The 21,840-nt window shown below is 36.1% G+C and overlaps 1 long non-coding RNA gene across 1 annotated transcript in view; it reads right to left on the bottom strand.

The window, feature by feature from the left end:
• The window catches only part of LOC128627110 (uncharacterized), a 65,466-nt gene that overhangs the window by 6,546 nt on the left and 37,080 nt on the right, over positions 1-21,840 (bottom strand). Inside the window, exon 2 of the long non-coding RNA XR_008391232.1 lies at positions 4,635-4,676. This is a non-coding gene — a long non-coding RNA (uncharacterized LOC128627110). The remainder of the gene's footprint in view (positions 1-4,634; positions 4,677-21,840) is intronic.

Below are 21,840 nucleotides of genomic sequence, written 5' to 3'. Positions count from 1 at the left end.
CCATTAGAAGATATTAGAAAAATGTCTTCAAAATTCTTTTTAAATGTGTTTTCATATTAGAATTTGATATCCTTCTGAGTAATAATCCAGTATGAGTGTAGAATTCAGACACATGTGCAATGCAAAATTCAGAACATGTACTCCATACTCTATTCTAGAAAGGTACTTAAGCAAACACAGCATTCAGCAAAAATAAAGCAGTGCGCAAAAAAAGAAAAAGGTAGATCTAAACTTGAGGAAAGAGAGGAAAGAGTTCCTAGAATATCGATACTCAAATAAGTCTGAAAGATAGTGAGTCCACAAAGGAGGAGAGAGTGGAGAGCAGTGAGAGTTAATCAGGAGAAAAAAGGAACAGGAAATCTGATTGGACAGAGAATTGGAGAACAAATTGAGTAAGATAATAAAGATCAGTAGAGTAAGAAGAAAAATTGCAATTTTATTCTTTAGAGAATCTGTATAGATACAACAAAGGACATTATAAGCTGTTGTACTCAGTTGAGGGATGGACAAAAGAAGGTTTACAGTTGTTTACTAAAAAAGACATTTAGGTTATGATTACTACAATAGGTATACTAACTCAAAAGAATGTCACGATGCAAGTGTAAACCTACATTTGCCTACCTCTGTGTATAGTCATAGAAATTTCAGCACTGATTTGTAATTATTTGTTTTAAAATTCAATCTGAAAGCCATCCATTAAAGATTTAACTATGCTTATGGTAAAAATATGAATGTGATCAACTTAGATTGTGTAAAAATAGTAAAGAAAGTAAAAAATAAGTAAGAAAGTAAAAATAAGTTGTCTGTATTTTAGTTCAGGCTTCTGTATAACAAAGTATTGCAGGCTGGACAGCTTATAAACAGTAGAAATTTATTTCTCCTGGTTTTGGAGGCTGGAGTCTGAGGTCAGGGCTCCCCCATGGTCACAGTCTAGTGAAGGCTCTCAACTGGGTTGCAGACTACCTAACTATCCTGTCTCACGTGGCAGAGAGCAGACATAGGAAACAAGCTTCTGTTGACTCTTACAAGGTATGAAGCCCATCACTTCACCTACCCATAATTACCTTCCAAAGACCCCACCTTCTAATACCATCATATTGGGTGAAAAAATTTCAATATATGAATTTTTTGAAATCACGAACATTCAGTCCATAATAATAGGGGAAAATAAATGGAAGAGTAAAGCTTCTAAAAACAGAATTTTCTATAAGCATTCAGTAGTCTTCCAAGTTCTATCTTAAAAGAAACAAAATGATCTTCCACGATTGCACCATACCATACCACAACCCTCCCATTTCCCTTCTCTGCTTTAAAACAAATTCCTCTTGAAAGAAATAGTTTAAATCCCTCTTCCCACTTCTCACCTCACATTGCTGTTGTTTGATTTTGAATCCTCTTTAGTCAGGCTTCACCAGCTTAACTTCGCTGAGCCCGATCTTGAAAAGATAACTAATGCCTTCCCTGATACCAGCGTCTCCTTAGCTTACTTGAGCAATCCCTCCTTACCTTCAGTCTTATCAAAGTGCTCTCAAGACATTTGAACTTATATTTTTTCCTTATATGAATTAAATGAGTTTGAGACACTCTTATATTTGGCCTACACTATTAGAATATTGTAGCAGGTCTTGCTGCTTCTTCTCAACTTGATTCCCTTAAAAGCAGCTAAAGTGACATTTATCATTAAAAAGTAACTCAAATGATAGTACTCCTTTGCTTAAATGGCCTCCAATTACTTCCTAACAAACTAAGAATAAAATCCAAGTTTTTACATTTAACCATTCTTCTTCTGAGTTTTACTGGAAACAGATCCTGAGACTGTTAGAAGATGGTGTGGAACATGCTTCAGCTTGTCTTACTGTGGAGCAGAAAGCTGGAAGGCATACTGCCATGGCCTGAAGGTTTGCAACCCTTCACATTTGATATGTTGAAACCCTAACCCCAAAGTAATGGTATTTGGAGGTCAGGGCTTTGGGAGACAGGTCATGAGAATGAAGCTCTCAAGATGGAATAAATGTCCTCATAAAAGGGACAAAAGAGAAATGAGCCTTCTTTTCCATATGGAGGACACAGGAAGAAGGCAGCTTTCCGCAAACCAGGATGAGGGCTCCCGCCAGATTCTGAACTGCCAGCAACTTGATCTTGGATTTCTCAGCCCCCAGAACTGTGAGAAATAAATGTGTGTTGTTTCAGCACACAGCCTATGGTATTTTGTTACAGCAGCTCTAACTGATTAAGACACTCCCATTATTCATTGGAACATACATCTTCTCACTCCCATGATTCATTGGTCAAAGACTTCACTCATGTGCTTTCAGACTGCCCAGATTTCCAGACCAGGAAAATCTCTCACTATAGGATACAGGACACTGTGGGCCTGTATGGAGGAGACTGGGAGTGGAGAAAAGGCGTGGAATTTGATATTGTCTGCTACACCTGGTTTGCAGAGAAATACAGCCTGCCTCATACTCTTCGACCTCAAATTTATTGCATGTCCCTTCTTTCCCTGTCACTTTGATTTCTTTACTCAGAAATACAACAGCTTGTTTTTTGCTTTCTAGCCTAAGTGTTAGCTTGTCTCTCTAAGAGACTTTTTCTTCTTTTCCTATGGATTTCTGATTTAGTGCCTGATTCTGAGAGAACCCTTCTCAGAGTAGCTACGTAGTTTCTCCCTCTTAATGTTTCCCTAATACTCTGAGTCCTTTGTTTACTTATCTTTATTTCTCCACTAAGATAAAAATTCCCTAATAGTAAGGGCTTTAGCCACTATTATTGCAGAGTAAATGTTAAATTAGGAGATGAATATTTGTACAGTTAATAAAAATGTCCATCATACAAAGTAAGAAGTTGAGATGTTATGGATTAAGAGATAATGGCAAGAAGGGGCTATAGTAACCAACATCTCTGGCCCCACTACCCAATGGCTGTTAATATTCAGATCACTAATCTCTCTGTACCTCAGTCACTTTGATGGGATAATAATTGTGTCCTCCTAAAGGGGCTGTTTGTGTAATTAATAGGAACTTACAATAGCCTTATTCACAACAAATACTTTAGAAAGAGCTACAAGTATCTATTTTTGATAATAGGATTGAGTGTAGAGAGTGTTATATTCTCAAGTATCAAAATAAGAGATGTAGATCATTTCAAAAGTTGAAATATTGATATACAAATATATTATTTTAGAAATATAGAGCTAATTAGCAAAACAAACATCAGAAAATACTCCAAAGAATACAATTGAGAAGAGGAAGACATAAAGAAGAAATTAGTCAATTAATTTAACATTATAGAGGTGTTATTTAGATTACTGTAATTTTTTACAAAGTGAAAATATTTTAAAATAAGCCAAATGCAATGAAGAAAAGCCACAGACTGGGAGGAAACATTTGCAAAAACACATCTGATAAAGGTCTATTATCCAAAATACACAAAGACCTCTTAATACTCAACAATAAAAAAACAAACAACCCACTTCACTTTTTAAAAATGAGCCAAAGGCCTTAACAGACACATCACCAAAGAAAATATACAGATGTCAAATAAGCCTGTGAAGAGATGCTTCACATCATATGTTATCAGAGAATGCCAAGTAAAACAACAATGAGATACCAATACACAGTTATTAGAACAACCAAAATCCATAACGCTGACTACAGCAAATGATGACCACCAGGACACGGAGCAACAAGAGACCTCATTCATTGCTGTGTTTGGCAGCTTCCCGCAAAACTAAACTAACTTTTACCATGTGACCCAGCAATCACACTCCTTGGTATTTACCCAAAAGAGTGAATACTTGTGCTCATCCCAAAACCTGTACATGGATGTTCATAGCAGTTTTATACATAATTGGCAAAAGTTAAAAACAATTCAGATGTCCTTTTAGTAGGTAAGTGGATAAAATATGGCACATCCAGATACTGGAATATTATTCAACATTAAAAAATAAATTAGGTCTCAAAACATGAAAAGACATGGAGAAAACCTAAATTCAAATTACCAGTGAAAGAAGTCAATCTGAAAAGGCTATATATTGTATTATTTTAACTATGAAATATTTTTGAAATAGGCAAAACTGTGGAGACAGTAAAAGTATCAGTGATTCCCAGGAGCTGGAGAAAAGGGAGAGATGAACATGAGGAGCACAGAGGATTTTTAGAGCAGTGAATAATATATGTACAACTATGATCATAATACCATGGTGAATGCATGCCATTAATGATTTATCCAAACCCATAGAATCTATAATATCAAGAGTGAATCTTAATGTAAACTTGAGACTCTGGGTGATGACATGTCAATGGAAACTCGACACATGTAACAAATGCACCTTTCTGGTGGGGGATTGTGAGAATGGTAAACACAGTGTTCATGAGAGAACAGAGAGTACATGGGAACTCTGTACTTCCTGCTAAACTGTAGTGTGAACTTGAAAGTGCTCTAAAAATAAATTCTATAGGTAGGTAGAGAGAGATATAAATATATAGATACTATATTTAGATAAATACATGGATGGTAGATAAATTACAAATAGTGATATCCTTTGTCAAATTACATACACAAAGAAAGAACAGAAAAAATTATTACACTAAAACCTACTTGTTGTATAATAGTTTCATTAATAATAGACTCACTTTTTTATCTTGAAGCTTTAGGTCCTCCTTTGCATAAAACACCTGTGAATAAAGAATCAAATCCAATTTTCAGTTTAACTCTATTATTTAAGGTGAATATTCTAGAAATTTATCATATCCAAATTCTGCCTTTTTTTTCTCTTTTTAACCTGTTTGTTTGTTTGTTTGTTTTTGTAAACATTTCCTGTGAGAGCCCTGGCTGATGTAGCTCAATAGATTGAGTGCAGGCCTGCAAACCTTAGGATCACTGGTTCGGTTCACAGTCAGGGCACATGCCTGTTGGATTGCAGGCCAGGCCTCCAGGGAGGAGCATGTGAGAGGCAACCACACATGGATGTTTCTCTTCCTCACTTTCTCCTTCCCTTTCCCTCTCTCTAAAAATAAATAAATAAAATCTTTTTTAAAAATTAAAATTAAATAAAATGTAATTAAAAAGAAATTTCCTGGGTGAAAATTGTTAATAAAATTATATAGGTTTCAGGGCCTAATCAATCTTTCTCTTGCACATAGATGTTTCTCTTCCCTCTTTCTTCCTCTCTTCCCCTCTCCAAAAAATAAACTAAAAGAAAAACTTTAGAGATCTTAGATCCTGAAATTGATTAATAAATTATTGAATCCTTTGTCAACAGTTCTATAGTTTAACAAAACATGTGAGTGCCTATAATGAATGAATCACACACTGTGTTTGGTACTAGTTTTGCAACCACAAACAAATGTGTGAAATAAATCAAATCCTGGACATCCAGTTTCACTAGATAAACAAATAAAAACATCATGTGATACTTCTAGTTATATTAAGAAAGGCATCATTAATTTTATCAGAACGAGATCAGGAAAGGCTCAAGTTAACTGCAACCCTCACGTTTTACACTCTCAAACACTCAGCTGAACACAGTGTTCCACTTCAAATTGCCATGCTCACCCCTGTCATTGCCTCTGCGCAAAATGCTCACTCTCCTCTGCCTTTTCTGGAGTATGACTCTTCAATTTTAAAAGTAACAAGTGTGTTTTTACTATTCTGCGCAGAGATTGAAGAGGGAAAGGAATAGGAGAAGGAGGATATATAAGGCATGGCGGCACATGCCATTTTAGATAGAGATCTTCAGTTTTTCTAAGAACAGTAGAGTGGTATTGAATGTCTGTAGTCAGATGGTAATATTTAGCAATGATAAATCTGACATCAATTTGGACAATATATTGGAGGTTAAAATAAGACCAAGGATCTCCTATTGCAATCTTTCAGCAGTAGAAAAGAGTAAGCAATTGACCGATTTGGTAGAGTTGACCAACTTGGTAGGGTTGACCAATTTGGTAGAATCACAACAGCGATAGGTGAACTGTTAGAAGGTATATTAAAGAGACATTCTACAGTAGTATTTCATATCTTGAATTGTTTGGATGTGAGTCACATGGTTGAGAAAGACTTCAAATAAGTATGATGTAAGAAATTATAATTGATAAATAGCATGGCATTTGAGTGTCAAATATGTTTTCTGGTTTTTTAGGGGGATATTAACACAAAATGACTCATCCAAAAATCAACTTCTGAAAAAGAATTCTGCAGAAGAAATCAAAATATTATGACAAAAGAGAAAAAGAAGTAGAAGTTCTTTCCACTTGAAAACATCAAATGTCATTTTTTAAAAAAATATTATTTTTGTTGGGCTCTCCAGGGTAAATGAGGTTTTAGGGTCACAGGAAGACAGTTAATGTGTAGAGACCAAGAACCTGGCCATGTGTCTGAGTAACAGGGAATCATTATCATCACAATTAATGACATAATATTCATGGGGCATGACTTTAAGTTTATGGGGCATGGGTTTGGGAGTGATACAGACCGAGGTACAAATTATGAGTCTCCCTTCCTATATTTTAAATATTTTGAACAAGATTCATAAAATCCTAAAATCACAGTTTCTTAATACCAGATAATAATTTATATTGAATACCTCATGAATAGTAAACACTGAATAAATCTTATAATTATACAAAACACTATTAAACTGTAAAGCTCTAAATAATAGTATTATTGTTATTGACACATTAAAAATATTTGGTTCTGGTAAAAGACTATAGATTTCTTAAAAAAAAACATTGTTGTTTTCTAATTTCAAGAAATACCAGAATTGATAGTGATATTTCTAATCTACTATAATCATTATATAGTCAATGGAAATGGACTATACGTTTGACTCCACATTTTCTGTGTTATGTAGATGCTATAAACCAGGTAAATAAAAGACTGTTAAGCTGGTGTTGAAACATAAGTGTAAATATTTCGATCCTCCATTTAGCTTACTTGAAGATATAATAAAAATATTTCAAGTAACTAAAAGTGTAACTCACCTGAAAACATACATAACTGTTTCTCTTTACCTTTTCTGAAAGTATATTTTGGCTTAAATGGGTGAATGTTTATTCATGAGATAAATATAGATAGACTATGTAACATGCTTTATCCTCCCTGCAAATTCAACTTGAGCTTGACAGGAGCAGATTTATTGATTAGATATCACCAGTGCTGACATATACAGGAAACAGTTTCATTTTATAGGCTGTTATGTTGTTAGACAGAATTCATATTATGAAATGGCTATTGCTAAAACTTTCATGGTAAACATTTTTTGAGAATTTTGTTTTTCACTGAAATACTATTTTCTTATTCCACATTGGTTTTCTAATGGCTTATCCTTTGTAAGTTATTTAACAATGACCTGCTTTATGTACTGTAGTGTGTAGTACATGGTATGTAATCTAGGCATATATTTAATCTATGTTCTTGAAAGATAGTTTGTCATATATGTGTGTTTGTATATGTATGCATATGGTCTTGAAACCTAAGGTCACTATTTGGGCACTTTATACCATTTGGCATTCTTTTAAATTGATTGCAACACACAGTCTCAATGTTCTATTTTTTATACACCTGTTCCCATGAAGGTTTTAAGTAAAATATATACCAGGTAATTTCACATTTATTACCATATCTATATAAAAGTGAAAAAGACCTGATTCCAAAGTTTCTAGACTCAAAGCTCCAGAAACTCAGAAACTATCTATGGAATAGCCAAAATCATGGTGCAATTTCAAACAAAAATTAGATTTTGCTCTTTTCACACAAAGGAAATACTAATTTCAACCACCGTGGAAGAATCCCCATGCTGCCCTAGAGGCTCCATGGACACATCTGCCTTAAGTGACAGCAAGGCCTCTGAATGGGTGATGTTTAGGGTCCCAGTCATCTTCAGCCAGGTCCTGGCAATCCAAAACCACGGCAGTGAAGCCCTTCACACTTTAAAAAAAAACTACTTTGAATTTTTCACTCAATAAGGGAAGTGATTGAGTGAGTAATAACCAACATGCCGATGCCTGAAATGACTTATTCTGCCATGTAAATTTTAATTTATTTTGGATCAATCTGCACGCCAAATCCAGTAACATTCTCAGCTGAATGGCTTGCCAGGGGAAGGCTGACACTCTCTCCTGTTTATCCTGCTCACTGTGTGGGGGAAAATATTCATTTTTACTGAGGTATAATTAGTATGTAAATTGCACATATTTAATGTTTACATCTTGCTAGTTTAGACATAGTCATGTATCCATGATACAATCACCACAACCACAGTACTAAACATATCCATCACTTCCAAAGAATTGCTTCAGGTCCTTTTGTGGCTTTGTTTGTTTGGTAACAACATTTAATACAAAATCTATTCTCTTAACATATTTAAAAATATAGGTCTCTGATTCCTCTTTCCTCTCTCTTCTCCTTCCCTTCCCTTCTCAGCCCCTATCCTTTCCTCTGATAAGCTAACACACACACATACACACACGTTTTCCTGTTTATTGTTAGATCAGTTTTGAGACTAATATGATCATTATTGATGTACTCATCACTTAATTACCTGAAAGTAAATGTTCTAAAATGTATTTTTGCAGATGTTAAAAACAGTAAAATGAAAAAAAGCAAACACTGGGTGATTTTCTTGATAATTAAGGTATTAATTTTATATTTGAAAGTATGTTTAATTTTATACATACATTACTTTAGAAAGTATTCTTTCTCTTTCTAAGTATATATGATTCCAACCTTGCATGCACAGGAAATAAAACACACATTCTAGAATGTCTTTCTTCTGTTTATTTAGAGTTCTTCATGGAAAAATTAAGCCGAGAACATAATGTTCTCTCTCTCTCTTTTTATTTGATGAATAGTTGATTCTGTTTTAAAAGGAAAATCTTTCCTTTCAAAAAGCTGTAAAATAAAAAATTTTTAAAAAGCTGTAAAATAGAATTATTTTAAAAATAATTCCATCTGGCTCATTGTTGAATATCATTTTAAACTGTATGCACAGTTAAAGTACTATATACTTGGTTATGAAATAAATACGTGGACAGATTTCAATTTCAGTCTTTGTGTCTGGTATTGAGCTGGAGGTTTGATGATTACGTAAATATTGATATTGACAGTTACCTCAGCAGCACCAATATTGAATGTACATTATCTGTTTACAGCCAGAAACTAATGACAAAAGTGGGCTTGTTCTTGATGTTACAGATGAAGTCCTCATTATGTTTGATTTATAGTTTACCTTAATTTACTTTTTATGCATCAGCATAACCCTGTTTGCTGCAGTCTTGTCCTTTCACTTGAATCCATTGTCTAGTGGAAATAAGCGTGAAGAAGAATATTATTGCCTTCCAGTGATATTTGCAACATTCTTCTGATTCTTACTCACTGCTACTTGTATATATGACATTACCATGAACTCCCAATCCAGTAGCCTGCACAGTACATCCTTAACCTTGGGGCACTTGTAATTGATGAAGGTCTGGGATTAAGTGGTATGCTCTTTGTCGTGGTTAAGTTATCTGTTGGAGATAATAAACCAATAAAAATACACTGTGATTCCTCTGTCTGGAATCTTCTTTGGCCTGAGCACAGGCTATTAAGAACTCGGTTTTCTGTCTCTTTATTTCTCATTACTTGACATAATAAAGAAGATGAAATATATTGAGTGGATGCCTGTCTGTCTCTTCTGCTCTCTTTATTTTTCAATTTCTTCTGTGAAAGGGGGAAAAATGAGATCCCCGTAAATATAGCTGAGGGAATGAAGCCTTTGTTGCTGCTACACTGCACATATTCTTATAGCCTTCTAAATCGTAAAATGTTAACAGCAAAACTAAATCTTGACATGTTGATAGCTAAAACCATACTGCAATATGGCACATCAATTGCCTGTTATGATTTTGAGAACCAAAAAATATTCTCTCCTGTACCATTAACATAAATCATACTGGTTAAATCACTTTAATACTCCAGGTGTTTTTCTTTTGTTGTGGTGGTGGCTGTTGTTTTGGTTTGTTTTCAGATGGTACATTTGTCGATGTCAGTTTGTAAGGGGGTTAGGGGGTAGATAAACTATAGATTTGCTATGGGGTCATGTACACAAATCAAACTCAATAAGCTTGTCAAGTGAACATTTCACATTACCAAAATATAACCTGTCATGTGACTTTAAAGAGGTTTCCCTAATGTTCCAGAGGAACGATGTAGTGCCATAAATACCACAGCTGCATGCTTGGATTTTTTGAAGAGCAACTAGTTTCAGGGACTTCAGTCTTTGAAAGGACTGAAGCTCTCAGTCCTCTAGCTCTGATTTAGGTCTGGAGACCCTGTAGCTCTCCAGATGTGAGTTCCAGCACTGTTGTGATCAAGGAGCATCACTAGGCTTAACAGAATTTAAGAAATAATCCATTGAAGAAAATGTTTTGAAACACTGAATGACTGGAAAAATACTAGAAGTAACATTTAGTCAAAGGAGGTAAATATGAAGTAATTTTTTAAACATACATAAGTTGACAATTTTCCTGTTTATAATATTTGGAAAGCTAAATGCACATGGTACCTGAAGCAAACAAGGTCAAGGCCTCAGTATCCTCTCCATTAACCTCAAGAGGCTGATTTTGTTCAAAGCCACTCTATCCTCTCTCTGGCGTGAATATTTTAATCCTTAGAGGTGGCAGCAGCCGATGTTTGGAACTCTTTAACTTTGAAAAGGAGCAGAGCTCCAAAAGCCCTCATGAGTTCAAACAGGGTAATCAGACTTTGAAAGCGAGTGTCATGCGACCACTCTCATGTGTTGCACCAGTTCCCGGGTGACAACATATTGAATTCCTCAGTCAGTGCCCATCCAGCCCCCACGGTACTCTTGTGTTCCCACAGTCCTCTCCTTCCACATGCTCTATTTTTCCTAGTAATGAAACATGTTTTGTTGCCAGGTATCAATAAGGCACAAAGTGTTAATGCATAATTAAATTCAAGAATTATGCATAATATCTCTCAATCTCAGTTCACTGAGACTTTCTCAATTTGATGTCTTGAATCCCTTCCTTGTGCAACTTTAGCTTTTGGTCATAAACAGAGGGCACAGTTACTCTAGTTACAGGGCTTGCAATCTGTAGTTCCATAGAGAAAGTTACTCAAATATTCATAACCTGAGGCTAATTAACATAAATGTCACACAGAAATGCACATAAAACAAGGTTCAAAGGTGGAATATCACCTGGCTAAGAAAGTACAACATGACAGAAATATGATCATTAGTGTACTTGAAGAATCAGCTGATCTTGATGCGGGCGACTGGGAGACAGAGTTCATTTCAGATACAGAGACCATGAGCAAAGGGCATGGAAGTTCATCAGAGTCCCATCTGAGGCACCAAAAGTAATGTGACTTTGAAGCATAGGGAGACGACAGCAAGCAGCAGAAGGTAAAGTTAGGAATGAATGTTAAGACAATACCGCAGTAGACAAATGGCATGCCACAAAATTTATTATTATTCATAATTGTTTAGATAGCCAATGAAATTTGAACAAAGATTTTAAGGAGGAATGAATATGATTTCATATGAATTGGAGAAGTAAAATCTGAGATAAAAGATTGGCAGGTGGAAATACAAGATGCATAATTTCTGTTTTTTTTTTCTTCAGAGAGCTGAGTTCTAAGAGACACCCTAACTAAAGAATAATAAAAAATTTTCCAGTTTTACACTGTGTCACTAATTATTGGCAGGATGGTGCTGACCAAGTCACATGTCAATGTTTATCCACATAGTACAAGTAGTGATACCCACTGACAAATGTTTAGACTTTTTTAAGAAACATGCTTTTCACACAGCATTCCTATGTAAATGAAACTGAAAACTACTACATATGTATTATAGGCATATACAGTGTAATGTAATATAATATATACATATGTATAGCATGTGTGTTTTTGCATGTATAGGTATATATTATGTATAGGTATATAATGCATGTATAGGTATATATTATGTACAACATAATAATTATATAACCTTCTTATTGGCCATATCCACCTATCTTCATTTACTCCTGGGTATTTAATCACCACCTGGTATTATTTCTTTAGACCAACAAAACTTTACTCCCACCCATCTCGCCTATTATTCTGTTGTCAAATACATATTTCTACACTGGTGTGGAAACAGAAGCACAGTCATATGAATTTTGTTTTACAGAATTTCTTTATAGGCCAGTGAAGAGAAAAAAAAGGACAAATATGCATTTATACTCTCTTTGATAACTATATAATTACCTTTACCAGAGCTCTGCTTTCCCCATGTGAATTTGAAATATTTAATTTAATCCTGAAGAGTTTAGTACTTGCTCAGGTAGGGAGGCTGGTCTGCTGATCACACATCATTGTGCCCTTGGCCCCATTTTATTTATCTGGCAAAGCCTCTTTCAGTGTCATCCTTGAAATGTAGTTTTCTTGGACATAAAATTTGGGGTTGACATTTTTTTAATGCTTAACTATACTATCCCACTGATTCTTGCCTCCATTGGCTCTGAGTAGAAGTCAGTTGTTAATTTTACTGGAGGACCTTGTACATATGGAATTACTTGTGGTTTCGGATATTTGTTTTTGCCTTTCAACCTTTTTACTGTAGCATGTCTTGGTATGAATCTTTTGCATTACTTTGGTTTTACGGAGATTCTTGGGTGTGTATATAACATCATCACCAAATTTGAGAAGATTTTATCCATTGTTTCTTTAATATTTTTCCGCTGCTTTATATGCCTCCTCTCTTCCTGGTGTCATTATACAATTTATTAAAAACTGTCCTACAATTCTCTGAGATTTTTTATTTCTCTTTATTCTGTTTCCTCTCTATTGTTCACATTGCTTAATTGTTGTCAATCTATTTTCAAGTTTGTTGGCTAATTTTTTAGTTCAAAGATACTCTTGGGGCCTTTTAATGAGTTTTTCATTTATATAATTGTGCCTTTCAATTCCAGCATTTACTCTTGATTATTTTTATAATTTCTGTATTTATAATCTTTTTTAATGACACATCGTCATCATACTTTATTTCTTTAAACGTGGTTGGCTTTGTTTTCTGAATATATTTATAACGGTTGCTTTGAAGTCTTTATTCTGTGAGACTATCACGCCGGTCCTCTTTCAGGCAGTGCCTATTGCCTGCTTTTGTTCCTGTGCACATCACACTTTGTCCTTTCTCCAGGGCCTACTGTTATTATTGTGTGTGTACGTATTTCTTCAGTGATTTAGCTGGACTATTTTAATAAAATCCATTTTCCCCAAAGTGTTTCACTTTCTAATGTCATCCCTCAGAAGGCATAGCCTAGGGCATGCACATTGTCACCCTGCAATGACAATGGTTTTAGCAGGGCTCTTTTTGACTCTCTCATTCCCCTTTCTCTATTTTAAGATGTCTGCTTTTTCTGGTATCATACCTAGCTGTTAGCCTCTACTAACTGCCAATTATTGCTCTATTGTTTTTGACAAAGCCCTAGAACATAAATTGTAGGGTATGGTTTCTTGCCAGTTTCTGAGGTTTGTTATAATTCCAGGATGACTCTTCTTAGCTGTTTTGCCTTTGTCCACTCTGTTAAACTCAAAAGTTTAGCCTATTGTTCATAGAAATGTGGGCCTTTCCTTAACTGTTTACCCCAGCATCTCTTTTTCGAAGAGCCATCTTGGGCTTGAACTTCCCCAGACTCTGTCCAAATAAAATCAGATGATTTGGCAGAGATTTGTAGATCTTTGCATACTCTGCCTATTCCTTTAAGCAAAATCTCTGAGGTACAGCTTCAGAACTGGGATTGGAGATAATGTTCCATTTCTGTGGGTGACACCACAGCGTGAAGGCAGTATGTCTGGTATTCTGAGTTTACATTTTCCATGATAGAACCTAAACTCTAAATGTAAACTGACTCAGAGGTGCCCCAATACTCTCAGCCTATTATCCTTGAGAAAGAGTCTGGAGGTTAAAGGGAGAAGGGACCCCATGTACCTGACCAGGATTTAGACCCTGCTACATAGCACTAGGAAGGATAAGAAATGGGCATGGCCTTCCCCACTTGGAGACATGCTGTAGCCTTTGGCTGCAGCTGAGTAAGCCATGAGCCCCAACTTCTGGGTCACATGCATCCAAACTAGAGATTCTGCCATGATGAACTGAGTGCTTAGGAACTGGAGCAGCTCATATGCCTCATGTGCAGACTCTTATTCTCCTGACAGACATATTTGATTTTCTTGAATGAGTAATTCAAGAAAATTTATTTGCATCGTATCCTTAAAACAACTTCCAGATACTTTCAGTGGTTAGGGTTTTTAAAGAAATAATTATCAGTTTTGGTTGTTTTGCTGGAGAACGCAGAACTCTTCATGCCACTATTTTAGAAATTGTTGTCTGGGGAGTTTTGATAATATTTTCATCTGCATTTGTCACTGTCCTCTCATCACTTTTCATCTTATTTAGAACTTGAGTGTAGAATAGAGATGGAGCAGCCATCCCGTAACCAGCTGGTGAGCAGAGTAAGAAAAAAAAAAGATAATGAAAGGACTGCGGGTCCTAGCATCATTGGGCAGCAGAGCAATATCAGACACTTCTTGTCTTTGAATTTACTGTTACATAAGACACATAAACCAGTGTGGTTAAGCCACAGATTATGGGTTTTCTAAATGAAGACAAATGGGATACTAACTTATACAGATTCATATTTCTTATTTTCTTCAGAATACAACTTATATGCCTTAAAGGCATTCCAAACTTAGGATAAATAAACACAAACTCTTCTTCCATCATTTTTCCCTTTTTACCCTTATTTTTCTATAGGTTACCAAAACTCCAGAGTCTCTCTAATACTTATTAGACAATAAGTCTCAATATACTTATTAGGCAATAAGTTTATTGTCTTATACTCTTCCATCTTCTACATCCAAAGAGTCACTCAACCCCATTATTACCTTTTTTAAAATTCCTTAAGCCCTCTTATTCTCTCCTTTCCTGCCACTACTATCTTTTTTAATATATTTTATTAATTATGCCATTACAGTTGTCCTATTTCCCCCCTTCATTCCCCTCCACCCTGCACACCCCCTCCCCCACCATTCCCCCCTTTAGTTTATGAGCCTGTGTCTCAAGTTCTTTAGATTCTATATTTCCCATACTATTCTTGCCCTCCCCCCATCTATTTTCTACCTACCATCTATGCTACTTATTCTCTGTACCTTCTCCCCCCTTCTCCTTCTCCCACTCCCCTGTTGCTAACCCTCCATGTGATCTTCATTTCTATGGTTCTGCTCCTGATTTAGCTGTCCTCTTAGTTTGCTTTTGTTTTAGGTGTGGTTGTTAATAACTGTGAGTTTGCTGTTCTTTCACTGTTCATATGTTTTTATCTTCTTTTTCTTAGGCAAGTCCCTTTAACATTTCATATAATAAGGGCTTAGTGATGATGAACTCCTTGAATTTGATCTTATCTGAGAAGCACTTTCTCTGCCCTTCCATTCTAAATGAAAGCTTTGCTGGATAGAGCAATCTTGGATGTAGGTCTTTGGATTTCATGACTTGGAATACTTCTTTCCAGCCCCTTCTTGCCTTTAAGGTCTGTTGAGAAATCAGCTGACGGTCTGATGGGAACTCCTTTGTAGGTGACTGTCCCCTTATCTCTTGATGCTTCTAGGATTCTCTCCTTCATTTTAATCTTGGCTAATGTAATGATGATGTGCCTTGGTGTGTTCCTTCTTGGGTCCAACGTCTTTGGCACTCTCTGAGCTTCCTGAATTTCCTGGAAGTCTATTTCCTTTGCCAGATTGGGGAAATTCTCCTTTATTATTTGTTCAAATAAGTTTTCCACTCGTGGCTGTTCCTCTTCTCCTTCTGGTACCCCTATAATTCAGATGTTGGAATGTTTAAAGATGTCCTGAAGGTTCCTAAGCCTCTCCTCATTTTTTTGAATTCTTGTTTCTTCATCCTTTTCTGTTTGTTCATTTTTTTTCCTCCTTCTGGTCCACTCCATTGATTTGAGTCCCAGTTTCTTTTCCGTTACTATTGGTTTCCTGTGTATTTCCCTTAATTTCAATTAGTTTAGCGTCCATATGTTCCTCTAATTTGTGACTAAAATCAACCAGTTCTGTGAGCATCCTGATCACCAGTATCTTGAACTGTGCATCTGAAAGTTTGGCTATTTCTTCATCACTTAGATTTATCAGCTCTGGGGCTCTGAGTTGTTCTTGAGCTATGTTTTGATCTGTTCGTGCCTGTTACGTATGAGGAGCAGAGCCTTAGTTGTTCACCAGGGTGGGGCCACCCAGGTCACTGTTTTGTGACACTGTATGTGGGGGCAGGGTCAGAGAGGGACAATGGTGGTTCTCTCTGCCGCTTTCTGCCACTGGTGCCTGCATGATCCGTCTCACCACCGCTAGCTCCTTCACCGGTTTATCTGCACGTGAATGTATGACCACGGTCTGCCCTCAGTGGGTCCGCCCGCTTCTCCACACCTGGGATCCACCCACAGCGGCTGGTGCACCTGGGTAGCGCCCCCCGGTGGGTTCAGTGGATCTTTCCTGCCCGAACCCGCTCTACTGTGGGCTCTGCCGCTCTTACTGGTTTGGCTAAAGGGTTCATTGTTGTCAGACTTCCATGTAGTTCAATTTTCTGTGGTTTGGTTGCGTTTTTGTTGCTAAAACCTTGTTGCTTTTAAACTTGGTTGTGTGAGAAGGTGAAGTGCTTCCACCTAGGCCTCCATCTTGGCGGAAGTCCCCTGCCACTACTATCTTAATGTGAACCTTCATCAAACATCACTTGAAACACAGCAGGAGTTCCTTAATTTCCTTTAATTAACTCAGTTTGCATACCATGCTACAGGTATGGTAACCAGTTTAAGAGACACACTTGAGACATCTTTTCCATATTAACATGTTTTCATTCCTCCCCTTTTTCTTTAAACTATACCAAGATCTCATATTTCTTAGAATAGTAGAAAGGTCTTCATGAATCCACCTATTGCCAACTCTTCTGCCTTGTGTTCTACTACCCACCCCAAACAAACTCTATACTTTGAACAAGATGAAGGTGACTCTCTACACTTAGGTCTTTGTATCTATTCCTTTCTCTACCAATAATGCCTTCTTCCTTTTGTCTGCATGCTGAATTACATTAGGTTTAAAAATCCTGTAAAAATATAATCACAAAAGGAAGAGTTTGACATCTTCTCTTTTAAAAATATTTTATTTATTTATTTTTCGAGAGAGGGGAAGGGAAGGAGAAAGAGTGGGAGAGAAATATCAATGTATGGTTGCCTCTCATGCATCCCCTGCTGGGAACTAGCCTGCAACCCAGGCACGAGCCCTGACTAGGAATCGAACCGTGATACACTGGTTCGCAGGCCTGCACTCAATCCACTGAGCTACGCCAGCCAGGGCTGACATCTTCTTTTAATATTGTAGTACATACCATAGTGGAATAAATGTGACTTTATTCTTTTATCCTTCTTAGAATATAAAGCCCCAACATACAGTTCCTCTGTGTGTGTATGTGTAATTATCAGATTCCTGATTCAGTAAGTGACTCAGATGTTGCTTATTAAAATGCTAAATGGAAAAAGTACAAAGAAAGAAAGCAGGAAGATAGTTTGAGTTCCTGATCATAAGAAAAAATATGTGAGAAGTAAATTATATTGAAAAATTAGTACATATATAATTGTTACTTGTAAGTACACAGTAGTAGCCAAAGAGATATGAGATCTCTCTTTACATTAGCATCTAATAAAAAATTCCAAAAGCTTCACATGAAGAGCAACCCCTTTCTTAACCTGGGCTAAGACAACCATGAATATTTCCCAAATTTTACACTAGATCATTGAAATAAATAAAGTAGAAACATAATTGTTTAAACAATTGCCTACACATCTCCATGTACATTCTAACCAGTATTTTCAAATTCCGATAATAAAATCACATGACTATATTCCCTATAGATACAATAAATGCAAGTCAAGAAAATGTCCAAAAATTTAGAGTGCCTTCAAAGGCTATCTATGAATTACAGAGTAGTTTACCTTTACGAAGATTGTTTCCATGAATCTGAATGTCAGTGTTAAGCACACAAGCTCTAATTCTCAAATAGTTGGAAACATTTCAAAAAATGAAACTGGAATAAAGGCATTTATAATACACATAATTATATATAGAAATAAAATGAAATAGTTGCTGTGATATAAGTATAAGGTAGTGGGCACAAGAGAGTAATCAATTCTACTTTGAAGAGGTAATGTGGAGTGAGAAAAAGAGCAATAATGCCCCTTGAGGTGATATCTCATTGTGGTTTTAATTTGCATTTCTCTGATGGTTAGTAACATCAACACTGAAAATATCAGGGGGAACACTTTGTAAAGTACGTGATTATCTAACCACTATGTTGTACATCTGAAACTAATACAAAATAATATTGAATGTACACTGTGATTGAGAAAATTAAAACAAAATAAATGCCCCTTGAGTAGAATGATGCTTAAGATAACTCTGAAGGGGAAGAGTTCATTACAATTCACCACAGGAAGCAGAATAGCCCAGAGAATGAAAGCAAGTTGAACAAAGATGTCAAGATTTACTCCTCCTGATGCCTTTGGAAAAGTGTGAAGTAATGTATTCAGGGGAAAGGAGGTCAAGATAATCCAGTACTGGTCTAATATATATTACGATAAGAATTGAGTCTAGAAAGAGGTAGAGGGAAGATTAAAAATGAAGAACCTTGAATAGTACACTAAGGATTTAGGAGAAATTAATAAATTATTTTAAATAGGGTAGTAATACCCTATCATCATTAGCTTTTTGTTTTAGAAAGATGCCCCAGGCCACAAGGCAGAGAGATCCTAAAGATGAACCACCCTCGGAAGCAGAGGAAAAGCAAGTAAAAGACTGTGCCTATAGTGTAGACAAGAGATGAAGGTCTGTATCAGTTAACGGGAAACAGAGATGACTACATGTAGGAAATTACTAAAGGGAGTAGATCATAATCATGTCTTTTAGTGACTAGAATGACTCCCAGTTTCCTGAGCCTGATGCCTGGAAATAGGGACTAGATGATGAAGGATGACCAGACTATAGATCTAGAATAGGTCATTTAACCCAGCTTCTTTATTTTAGAAGTGATAAAAGTATATAGATGCTACCAGATTTGCCCACGTTCTTCCAGCTGTTTGTCTAGTCCTGGAAGGACTAGAACATGGCTTTCCTAATTATCATCTCAGCACCCCTTCCTACATGGAGTACTAAATTCAGATAATCGGTGCTCTTCCTTTCCATGCCAGGCAAGATGACATAATGGGAAACAAAATGGATGCTGTTCCAGCTTCCTAATTGTTCCATATAGGATTTGAGGACTATGTATCAGACAATGACAGATTTGCCATTTGAGGATGTTATCTAAAATGTATGAGACAGTTCTTACAATCTAATCATTTTATTTTTAGGAGTAAAAATTCAAACTTCATGCAATTTTGTAATGTTAAAAATCATGACACTTTTGCACAGTGATATATCATTTATCATTAGATGTAAAGAAACAGTGAAGTTTTAGTTTAATAATAAGGCAGTGCTCCTTGTGTAATGTCAGGCAGGAAATCTTAAACATTGACTTGGTTTCAGTTAATTGCCTTGGCAACTTTGCATATATCAAAATGAGTATGGGTGGAATTTTAAAATAGGAGAATGTGTTCAGTATAGGCATTTTGGAGAATATCCAGATAGATTTGTGTATGTTCATATGTGTGCTCTTTTTGCTAGTGCTCCAAGAAAATCTCACAGACCACAAAAGTGAAGATAAGATGATTTATGTTTGTCACTAATATATCAGGAACAGCAATAAAATGTAATGTTTTGCATCCAAATAACATAATCCAGGTGATGTCCTCATCCCTCTGCAGCTATCCTACTGGATGGAGTTTGGGAGTCAGCACCAACAACTTCTTGTTTGGAAAACTGCTTCACCAGGGCTGCTGAAGGAGCAGAATGGAACTGGTAGAAGGCAGCATTTTCTGTATTTTATAAATTTAAAAGTTTAACTCATCTTTGTAATAAAATTTTATCAAAAGTGCTCACTCCAGCCCTGGCTGGTGTAGCTCAGTGGATTGAGCTCGGGCCTGTGAACCAAGGATTCACCAGTTTGATTCCCAGTCAGGGCACATGCCTGGGTTGCAGGCCATGTCCCCAGTAGGGGGCGTGTGCAAGAGGCAACCACACATTGACGTTTGTCTCCCTCTCCTTCTCCTTCCCTTCCCCTCACTCTATAAACAAACAAACAAATAAATAAATAAAACCTTTAAAAAATGGTGCTCACTCAATTCCATAAACCTCCCATAAATAATACCTTTTTCTTCTTCTCAGACAAAACTGCTTAGTCTTCTTATGCTTACTCTTTCTATGGTCACCAGGATGTAGTCATTCATCTAAACTTAACTGCAGACCCTGCACTTTGAAAATATTTGTCTACAGCTCTCTTTTTCCCTGCCCCAAACCCATAGCTCCTGTTAAGTCAGTCTTTTCCCACAAGCTTCTGTCAGCAAACATCTTCCCAGCTTGAAGTTATTTTTTTCTTTTTTATGAACAACCATACAGATACCTGCTGCCTATCAAGCACTCAAGGTCTGAAGTTACTCTGTGTATCATGATGCCTCTATCTTGTGACTGCTTACTCATTAAACATTGAATAATCACAGGCATCAGTTTCAGATGAAACAAAAATTACTTCTAGAGGTAATGAAGTGTCTTCATTCTGCTCCTTAACTCCGCTTTCATTTCTTTTGTGACTATGTCGTCTAACTACGGCATTTTCCAGTATAAGGTTTAACATGATAGCACAGTGGATCACAGGCCCACAGTTGGACACTGTTGGCCTTAACATCCCAGAAACTTGGATTAGTTTCATTCTTTGTAGATGGAGTTATTTGGCTGAAATATTTGTTCTTAATTTGGATGGAGACTATAAAAATAATTAAGTATATTCAATATTGTATAAGAACAGATAAATGAATACAGATAAATGTATAAGAACAGATACATAAATACAGCTTGTAACAAAATTTCAAGCCTGGAGCTCCTCTGGAGGGGACCTAGCATGCACAGAACAAGATGTTCCCAAAATGCCCTCTCCCCTGCACTGTCGAGATTAGCTGGTCTGAAATTCCCTCTAAACAGCTTTCAGTTTTATCATCATATGATTTCTCTAAAGTATGTCTTATATTTAAATGTAACCCATTTATACTCATCATCACACTGATACTAATAAATATTATTGAAAATCCTTTCTCATATAGAACCTTTAATGAATTAGTCTATTAACTCACTCTACAAATACATACCATATGTCTAATATGTGGCAGGTTTGCACAGAATAATTTCCAGAAGGTTTCACAGATTAAACAAAAACAAAGCACAAAAAGTTAAATAACTTGCCCAAGGTCACAGAGCCAGTAGTTAAACACATGGTCAAATCATACCAAAGTCCATGTGTTTTTCATTCCCTTCCACTGACCTCAAGGAGCTCCTGGTTTAGTGGAGGAAATGTACAACCAAATAAATAATTTAAAATACAACACACGAAGGTGTTTGCTGTAAAGTTCCTTAGAATATTCTCTTTCTCTGAGACCTTTGTAAATTCAAGAAATACCACTTAAATGTCTTCTTAAGTAAATGAAGTCTAAGTAGCTCATGAAACTCACATGTAGTATAGTTTAGATATAGATTTTTTTGATGATTGTTTACAATATAAATTTTAGGGGTTTAATTTTGAGTTTTAAAAGAATTGGTATTTTTACTTGGACAGTCTCAACATGTAAATTTCTGGGCACCACTCTGGCTACCTTTGAAGTAAGC

This window comes from Artibeus jamaicensis, unplaced genomic scaffold, assembly GCF_021234435.1.
Source record: "Artibeus jamaicensis isolate MK-2021 breed Jamaican fruit bat unplaced genomic scaffold, CSHL_Jam_final contig_3176, whole genome shotgun sequence".
NCBI lineage: Eukaryota > Metazoa > Chordata > Mammalia > Chiroptera > Phyllostomidae > Artibeus > Artibeus jamaicensis.
The sequence above is the reverse complement of the archived record's forward strand: the minus strand, read 5'-3'. Positions and strand labels throughout refer to the sequence as shown.